Here is a 10,000-nt window from a genome sequence, read left to right on the forward strand (position 1 = left end):
AAATAATGAGAATGAGACGCTTCGACTTACTTCCGCTGCGAGACGAACTCTGAACTTTTCACATTAATTCTCAATACCATCGTGTCTCACTGTGAAGCGAAACCACAATGGTCTTCGTATCATTATCGTATAAAATGTATCATTAATTGTTCACATTAGTCTTTCTATTTTCCTTTTCTATTTTATCTTTTTTTTTTCCAAGTATTACATTTTTTCTTTTTTTTACAATTTCACAAAACACAAGTTCAATTCTCAGTTCATTTACAGTTCAATTCACAGTTCTTTTTAAACATTAATTGCATTACGCTCGTAATTATATTACCGTCTGCGTTTTTTACCACATTTATACTTTACACGACATTTCTTCTTCCTCTCGTTCTCTTTCTTTTCTTGTGTTCTCCTTCTCGAGTCTACCGCTTCGTTCACATCTTCCTCCGTTTGTGTATCTGTAATTTCTCCCGGCTGCAAATACGTCTCTTCCATCTGTTGTTCTTTATCTTTGAGCTTAAACAACTTTAGATTTCCTCGCCATATACTTCTTCGTTTTGCAGTTCCATCGCTCTCAATATCTCTTCTATAGTTGGTTCCTCAGTGTTACCATTCTAATTAATATTATCTGCCATTCCTCTATCCGTTTCCATTTTTTCTAAAGTTGGTGAGTTTTTCAAATACTTCTCTTCCGTCTGTTCTTCTTTATCTTTGAGCTTAAAGAACTCTAGATTTTCTCGCTCTGTTTTGTCTTCGTTTTGCAGTTCCATCGCTCTCTCTATCTCTTCTATAGTTGGTTCTTCAGTGTTACAGTTCTGATATGTTATATTCTCTGCTATTCCTTTACTTTTTTCGTTTCTTTTAAAGTTGGTGACTTTTTACGTTCTCTCTTCCTGCTCTTCACCATATTAGTTCTATTATTGTTCCCCCTCTTCATTTCGTCGGCTGCATTTTCTTCCACAATTGTTTCCAACCTTTTCTCTACTTCTGTATTCGGGCATTTCCTTCGCATATGCCCCCTTATGCCACACAAGTAGCATTTTGGGGGTCTTCCCTGCAGCACAATATCTAACTTTTCACCGGTCGGTAATTCAATTTCATAACCCCCAAAATTCAAGCATTGTTTTGCTCACTGTTAGTACGTTCAACTTTGTATTTCCTCTCTTCAAATACTCTCTGAAGATTCCCACTATTACCCATTCAGGCTCTATTATGGGTGGGATTCTTCCAACTCTAATTTTCACTAACATTTTCCTGGTTTGTCGGGTATGAGAGTCCACCTATTTCCTTCTATCACTTGGTCGTTCCTCTTTGCCGCCTCCACATTTTCAAATATAACATTTACCTTGCCGTATTGGCTTCCTCTATTTATAAAAAAAACACTATAACCATACAGCACTATACCATTGCTTCTATTTGAAATTCAGGTGCTATTTCAATCCTCCTGGATTCGTTGGAGAATGTTCTGTATGCTATTGTTGAATTCCTTAACATTTTCTTTTTCTCCTCCGACATTATAAGCTTCACATTCGTTGCTTCTCTTTCTACTTTGCTCATGTATCTCTTCATCTTTTCAGGGTCCCAATTCAACGACTTCGGTGTTAGGCTTCTTAATTTCTCTTTTTCCGGGTCTTCCACTGTCGCTTCCGCGTAGCTCTTGATTTCCAATTTTTCTTTTACCACCAAACGTCGGCTTCGTACGCATCTTCGATTAGCTTCTCTCAAAAAACAACAAAACCTGGAGTAGCATGATTTGCTAGCTGCAGATACCTGTCTAGATCTTGTGAACATATATAATTCCAGTGAAATAAATCCACTGATCACAAAAAATCGAAATATTAAATTTCTAAATATCTCAGAGAGATATAAGCAGTGATGGTATCCCATAAAGGAAATCACATTACCGCTATTTAGCCCTAGGAAGCGTCGATGCTTCCTAGGGCTAAATTAGATATTGACTATTACTGATATTAGATTATTGGTGGGTTTCTTACCTTAAAAATTAATACATAAAAATTAAAATTAATATTTAACATTTGCTAGTTTTATTCCCATTGATAAATATATTTATAGTATTTATAGTATTTATTCGATACTATATAACTACGAATTGATTATTTCAGTAAGTATTTTAAATATAGATTTCCGAAAGTTCGTTTAAGTTTGTTGTTGTATTTTTGAAATTAGCTATTTCATCTTTAAATATGAAAAATTAATTTATTAGGTCTTTATTATATGTGCATTATATTTATTTATAGAGATTATTTTAGATCTTAATTATTATATATATATACATTTATATATTTTCATTGATAATTTATATATAAAGTCATTTTTTTAAAAATTTATGTAATTAGGTATAGACTATTACCGATATAAGATTATTGGTGGGTTCTTACCTAAAAAATTAAAATTAATATTTAACATATAATCGATTTTGATTGTAATCATAATCGTAAGTTTTAAGTTTCTAGTTGAAAATAGAGATTATTATAAGTAAAATTATTATTTATTTATATTTAAAAATATTGTTTACTATTTCTGATTATTTTAAATATTTCAATTAACCTGAAGATTGACTGTAACCATAATTCGAATTATTAATTGAATTTAAATTATTGTTATTCGAATTCGTACAGCCATGAAACGATCGTAGTGTTTTACTCTTTATCTTTTATTAAACTTTTAATACTTTTGATATTTATATAATAATTTTTTAAAAAATTAATAAATAAATAAATTTATAAATAAAATAATATATAAATATAAAAATATACATACATATAAATATATTTATGCTTATGGTTATGTTTTCCAGTTTCAGCTCTTGAGCTGTGGCCATGCTGGGGCACCGCCATTTGGTGTTGCTACATGATTTTACCTCATGAATGCATTTTAGCAACTGCCATTTGGTGCATGAGAGAGTTTGATGTAGCTTCCCTCATCTGCACCTCCTGCCGTAAAGTTGGTTCATCCTGGACACCTGACAGGAAGAGATCCAGTGGACTTTAAAGACATCCGCATCCACCCCATGGAGGTCCCTCAGGTTCTTCGGGAGGATATTGAAGAGCTGTGGGCCTCGGAAGCCCAGGCTATCACAGTATCTTGTCCTACATCTTGATGGCAAATTCGGAGTCCTTGGCACCATGCAGTGGCGCCCAGTTCTGGCATTTGTGTAACTCTCGATGCCAAAGTTTGGGACAATTCCTTCCAGGATCTTCCAGATGTATATTATGGCATATCTTTCTCGCCTATTTGTATATATATATATTTGGAATTTATAAGTTTAAATTATTTAAATAATTCTTTGAAATTTTAAATTTTATATTTTTTAATTAATTTTATGTAATGGCTTATGCGTTTCACTGTTTGATTTGCCTAATAGTGGTTTTATCTCTAATTTATAATATAATATAATATATTTATACTATAAAATTGGATTTAATCCTAAATCTAATTTTTTCCTGTAAGTTTGGATTTATTCCCTAATATTATTATTATAACTTTATATATATATATATATATATATACAACCCCCCACACACGCGCGCGCGCACAAAAAAGTTCATTCCCACGTCTATATGCACCTATAGACATGGAAAACAGGGCTAAAGGCAATATATATATGTGTGTGTGTGTGTGTTTGTGTGTGTGTGGAGGCGCAATGGCCCAGTGGTTAGGGAAGCGGACTCGCGTTTTCGATTCCCAGATCAGGCGTTGTGAGTATTTATTCAGCGAAAACACCGGCAGCGGGTGGTGGCGATCCCTGCTGTACGCTTTCGCCGCAACTTTCTTCTGTTGGCCTGCTCATTTAGCCAGCGGGGTGGCGTCATTTGAAGGTAAAATCAATGCAAAGCGCATTGTGACCAGCGATGTGTAGCAACATCTGAAAGCCTGGTCGGTCACGTGATCACGTGAGAAAAAAAAAATATATATAAGTTCTAATTTACCCTAATTATACAAAAAAAGTCAGTAGCTGGTTCAACCATTGCGTAATATAGTAGTTATCACTACTAATAAAGAAAATTTGCTGTTCCACATATGTGAAAAATAATAATCAGCTGTACATTGGTATACTGGAAAATGTATTAAGATATTCATAAGCAAAATTTATAAGGTTGCTGTTAAAACAGAGTCTTTGATGAAATTCCAAAACACACATTGGTCATAATTCGTGCAAACAGAAGTAATAAAGAAAAAATGAAAAACATTAAATTACTTGGGATTCTTCGTCACTATAACTGTCTTCTTCAGCCGATGATTCAAAAGATAGTGATCTACAAAAATGAACCAAGAAGAAAGTTTAAGATTAGAGAAAGTTGTTTGTCATATGGAGTGTAGTTAACATTCTGGACATTTGAACTTCATCTAAAAGTTAAGAAAAGGAGAAAAGTGATAGTGTTGCATGGGTTGGGAGCAAGAAACAATGGAATATTACTGAAAGACTAATATAGGAGGTGATGAGAAGGATAACCAAGAGGGAGTTAAGGTCAGAATGAGTCAGAATGAGGCTAGAGGAATGGTCAGGGTCTGGTGAACAAAGGCGGAGAGAAAAGCTAAGAACATATGAGGAGAAGGTAGAAGGGGTCAGTGAGGATTATGACTAAATTTATGGAGTAATATCTATGTGTATTTAGACCTGTTGTGAAATTAGGAATACATTTCAATAAGTAGCTTTGAACAATTTTATTTCAAAAGAGAGGTCAGCAAATCTTGACGAAGTGCTCAGACAGTAAAACTCGTCAGTTTGATTTTTATTACAAGCTGCTGAAAATATAGTTCATAGACTTCATTTCAGCATAAGGTACATTTACGCATAAAGTATGGGGTGTAAATACTCATGTAATTAATATCAAGGCATCACATTTCTACAATTTTCAAATGGCATTTAATTGGTACAATTTTGATTGTGTTTTGATATATAGCCTTCTGCCATTTGTCTCGGTTTTGTGGGATGTGTGGGTGTGTGAGATCTGATGAACTGTAAAAGACAGTAAATCTGCTTAATTTAATTCACATCTCTAGAAAAACTTCTGCTTCAATGTATGATTTCTTACATAAAATAAGACCTCGAATTTCAACAATTACCATAAGGTATTTTGTTTGACCGTTTTATAATTCTGCTAATCCACTACATTTTCTTCAGATGTATATTAAGACACAAACAAACAGTAACATTAGAAGAGATAAACTGATAGGTTAAACATTTCTGAATTGACTGTATGTATTTGGTGGAGATACTTAGCGTTTATGGGGCAAATTTCAAAGCTACACTAAATACACGGTGGTAACACACTTTACATTGTTCTTAGTTTGCACGGATTTACTTGAGCATCGCTTTTGTTGGAACCAAAATGTTTTCGCTTTTCCCTTTATATCTACAGGAATCCCCTTTGTAGTTTCCGATTCAATATTTCCTTTTCCTTATCGTTATAACGTCATTTCATTTCTTCAATACAAAAGGCTCTGACTAATGCCTAAGTTAGAATTAATATCATATATTTATAAATATCTGATAAATATTTTCGAGACTAAATAATAATTTCAAATGTCCAGAAAATTGATTTTTTTAGAACTGAAGATATATTATCAAATCTAGTTCATAATGGTCAAAGTCGTCAACAGAAACTATGAAAGAGTGAAGTATAAAAGAAACAACAGAAACAAAGAAACAATCAGAGCCACTAAAATTGTTGGATCTCTTGTAACTTTAAAGCAAACATCACACCTTCATGGTTACATTACATCAACAAAGGAAAATACTTTACTTCAAATAGAATATAAAATCCAATATCACCATATTACCTATACCAATATATATATATAATATATATATATATATATATATATATATAATATATATATATATATATATATATATAACGGAAGCTTTATGAAAATAGACAAAAGACGAAGGCAGGTTTACGGAAATAAACAAAAGACGAAGGCAGGTGGAATACAAACAAACAATTGTATTAGTATGGCGCTCAGGAAACATAAATAAAACAAGTCTTTAACGTTTCGAGCCTACGCTCTTCAACAGAAAGATACACAGAGAAGAAACACAGAAAGAAGGAGAGAAAAAAAATGCGTGCAGAGGCTAGCGAATCAACATGGCGATCTGATTTCGGCTAGAAATAATATTGCTTATTTTTCTTTCGAAAAAGATTTTTTACTCGATTGCTTGGAAGTGCTAAGGTGGAAACCGAGATGTATAACTTGGTATAAGAAGAGACAAAAATTGAAATAATCATTTCATATTTATGATTTACATCAACATAATAAATACATAACTACATACACAGATATAACATATATCAAATTTAAGGTTAAAGGACGTTGAAACAAGGATTAATAGTTATAAGATACATCGACAGTAGTTAGAAATCCTAATTATAGATTTAAAATTTTAGAAGAGTTCCGAAGAAATGATGTACAGAGGTTTATAACATCAATATGAAGCAATTCGAAGGCCGTTTTTGGAGTCCATTAGTCAGCAGGTATGAATCCTTTCGATTCACACTGACATGTCCCCTTTACTAGGGATAAATAAATAGATAATTAATCAAGTTTGAAGATATGTAAGAGAAAAGAAAAGAAAGGAAGGAAATTTCTGGTTACATTACGTTGGTCGTCGGTTACTCTATCAGATACTGACCACTTTTACGATGATTCACGCTTATATACAAAAGGAAACTTCCAGTGTAGGATGATGGGTGAAGTTTAAAAAACAATCGATTTTCCAATAAATTCCGAGAATAATCAATTACTAATAGCAGAAGAAGCAGGACTGCCAAATACTTAATTCCTTGTAACTCGTCTTATAGAGTTCCATGAAAGATGAGTGAAATGTATGGGTTCATGAATGAATGGTATCAGACAATTTATTTAATATGCCCGAATTGCAATATTTTAGAATAATGTATGATTCTCTAATGCATAAAGTACATTTGTAACCTATAGCATTATAGGGGAGGCCGCTTGCTAGTATATATGCTCTTATTCCTTAAATTATGTATATATGAGGGTAGAGTAGTAGAATTTTTATATTTAATGTTAGTAAATGAATTTAAATGCGTTCTATAACTTTTTTTTTAAATACAACAGTACTAACTATATATGTTCCAGTCTGATACTTATCTGATACTACTGTACATCCGTATACTACATTTTTATGGAGACAGAATCATTCAAGTGGGCATAAATCGATTTTTCTACAACTACATATTTTCCCTAATTTATTTTTGCTATTATCTATATATTTTGGAGGGGTGGATTTCCATTATTTAAGGCTACCTTAAAGAATTTTAGTTGAGGAAATCAACTCCGGGACTCATTCTTTGTAAGTCTAGTACTTATTCTATAGGTCTATCAGCGAACCGGTAAGTTACGGGAACGTAAACACACCAACGTCGGTTGTGAGACGATAGTGGAAGGAAAAATACAGACACGAAGACACACACATACACATATACATAATATACGACGGTCTTCCTTTGGTTTCCCTCTACCAAGTCCACTCACAAGGCTTTGGTCGGTCCGAGGCCTTAGTAGAAGAAATCGTTTTGCCATCGCGCCCAGACAGGTATATAATGTTGAAAAGCTTCAAAAATGGCGAAACACCGATATCCATCATTCCAAAATGGGAATGAGGGTGAGTTATCTCGCCTGTCTATGATTAAGTTGTTTTAACACCGTCGAAATGAGCCTTATATACTCCACTACACTATTGTGGACAACTGACACTTTCCATCATATCATATAAGCTACTGTGAGTTTTCACAATAATAATAATAATAATAATAATAATAATAATAATATTGTTATATTTCGGAATGGTCATTTTGCCAGTTTAGCCAATAAAAACACACGCACTATATACTTGGTGTTACTTTGCTTCAGTGTTATTTATTTTTTACATTAATCTTAATCTTATTTCGGCCAGAGTTCTTTCGTCACACTCCTGTGACCGATGCAGTGGTCTTTTGTTTTCTTCTTTCTTATTTGTGTCTCTCGTTACTAACCGTCAGCCATTTTGTGTTTCTATTGTATGTGTCTTCATTTGCGCATGCTTATATCTCTATGTGCGTCTATGTTTATATAGTGTGTGTATGTGGGAAGATGCCTGCAATATTTGTATCTTCTGTTTATATACGTTCGTGTAATTTGTTTTTGTTTATTCTTATTTTGTTCATGTGTTTAAATCCACATATTATTATTATCATTACGTATGATTGTATGTATGTATGTATAACAACAATACTAATAATAATAATAATAAAACATTTAAAAACATTTCAAAAATTTAAAAATTTAAAAAATAAAAAAAAATCTTTTAAATTTAATAAAGAGATTATATAGTTATTTATTTCTATTTGTTTATTTATCTGTGTATTTTATTCATTATGTTTTTGTTTTTGTTTATATTGTAACCAGTTTATGGGGATCCTCTACTGTCATATGTTGTGGTGTGTGCTAGTGTTCCATTCCAGTTACCTATTCAGGCTAGGTTTATCTTCTATTATGTGTGTAGCTTCCGTAATTTGTCTGAATGTTGCATCTGTTCTATGCGTAGACAAGATTTTAACATCTCTGTTGTTGATTGATCCCCCGTGTTCCTGCTCGGCGTGTTGGTACAGAATCGATGAGCTTTTACCTTCCTTAAGTTCTCTCCAATGCCCATTTACCCGCTCTCCTATGCTTCGTGCCGTTTCCCCTGCGTATGTCGTTGTCTTGTTACTGTATCATCCCTCTATACATCTTATACTATAGACTACTATTATCTTAGCCTGAATATTTTAAGTTTTATAATTATTAATTTTTATCAATATTAATTATTTACTATTATTCATTTTCATTTTTATTAAATTTCATATTTTAACATTTTTGTATACTTTCTTTTATTATTATCTTTTAGGCGGCGAACTGGCAGAATCGTAAGCGCGTCGCTTCGTTCGGATTTCAAATTCCACCGAGTCGACTTTGCTTTTCATCCTTTTGAGGGTCGATAAATTAAGTACCAGTAAAAACACTGGAGTCGGTGTAACCGACTAATCTCTTCCCCACAAATTCGAGACCGTGTGCCTACAGTCGAAAGTATTATTATCATCACCTTATTTTACTACTATTACTATTTTTCTTAAATAAAAATATTAACACACACACACACAAATTACAAAGCATATTTCATCTACTTTGTTGGAGAATCTCAACCGATCGGCATGTAACTTCCTTTCGGCTTTCGAAACCGCAACTCCAAATCACCATGCAATAACCTATCACTAGATCAATGAAATTTTACCTCCGATCAGAACTGGACCCTCAAGAAAATAAACAGACTGACTCGGTAAGAGAATCAAACAACAGGAACGTTTCATGACCATTCCCCACAGGCAAGACAACCAGGCAGAATGTCAAACTTGGTCTCCAGAAAGAATAAGAATAAGAATTATAACGAATCAAAAATTATATCCTTTCACAGAAAAGATTATAGATACACTGATTCCAAAGCAGTCCGTTACAGGCGAAAAACCCTCTACGCGACGGTAAAAAGAATCACATGCAAGATGAAAGAAACTGTAACAAAATCCCTTTTGCTTACTCTCTTCTTTCTTTATCTGTTTCTCTCTTAAATCAGTATGACTGAACTTTTGGTGATCTACATCTTTTATATACTTCGCCCATCATTTTCTGATAATATTGAATTTTGTGAACATTTAATCATTTAAATATGTTTTCTAATTCGCAAACAAAATAGGGCCTTGGGACCGAGGAGAGGAGGTAACGCTTAGAAAATGTCTTGGAAGATGGTGAACATAGCGACAGAAAATTTGCGACTGTTCAGCTACAGGACCAGTGTAAGAAGGGAAGAAAGAGGGGTACTGGCAGTTGGTCACGCGACAGCAGCAGGCAGAGGAGAAAGACTGCAGGGTGAGAGAACGACAGAGAAAAATAGGGAAGAGATGAAGGGAAAGAAGAAAGGCTGGGAATACAAGAGAGAGACGGAGTCAGT

At 33.4% G+C, this 10,000-nt stretch overlaps 1 long non-coding RNA gene across 1 annotated transcript in view; it reads right to left on the reverse strand.

The window, feature by feature from the left end:
• The window catches only part of LOC115230906, a 32,406-nt gene that overhangs the window by 21,823 nt on the left and 583 nt on the right, over positions 1-10,000 (reverse strand). Inside the window, exon 2 of the long non-coding RNA XR_003883468.2 lies at positions 4,208-4,265. This is a non-coding gene — a long non-coding RNA (uncharacterized LOC115230906). The remainder of the gene's footprint in view (positions 1-4,207; positions 4,266-10,000) is intronic.

Source organism: Octopus sinensis, unplaced genomic scaffold (genome assembly GCF_006345805.1).
Source record: "Octopus sinensis unplaced genomic scaffold, ASM634580v1 Contig16743, whole genome shotgun sequence".
NCBI classification, from domain to species: Eukaryota; Metazoa; Mollusca; class Cephalopoda; order Octopoda; family Octopodidae; genus Octopus; species Octopus sinensis.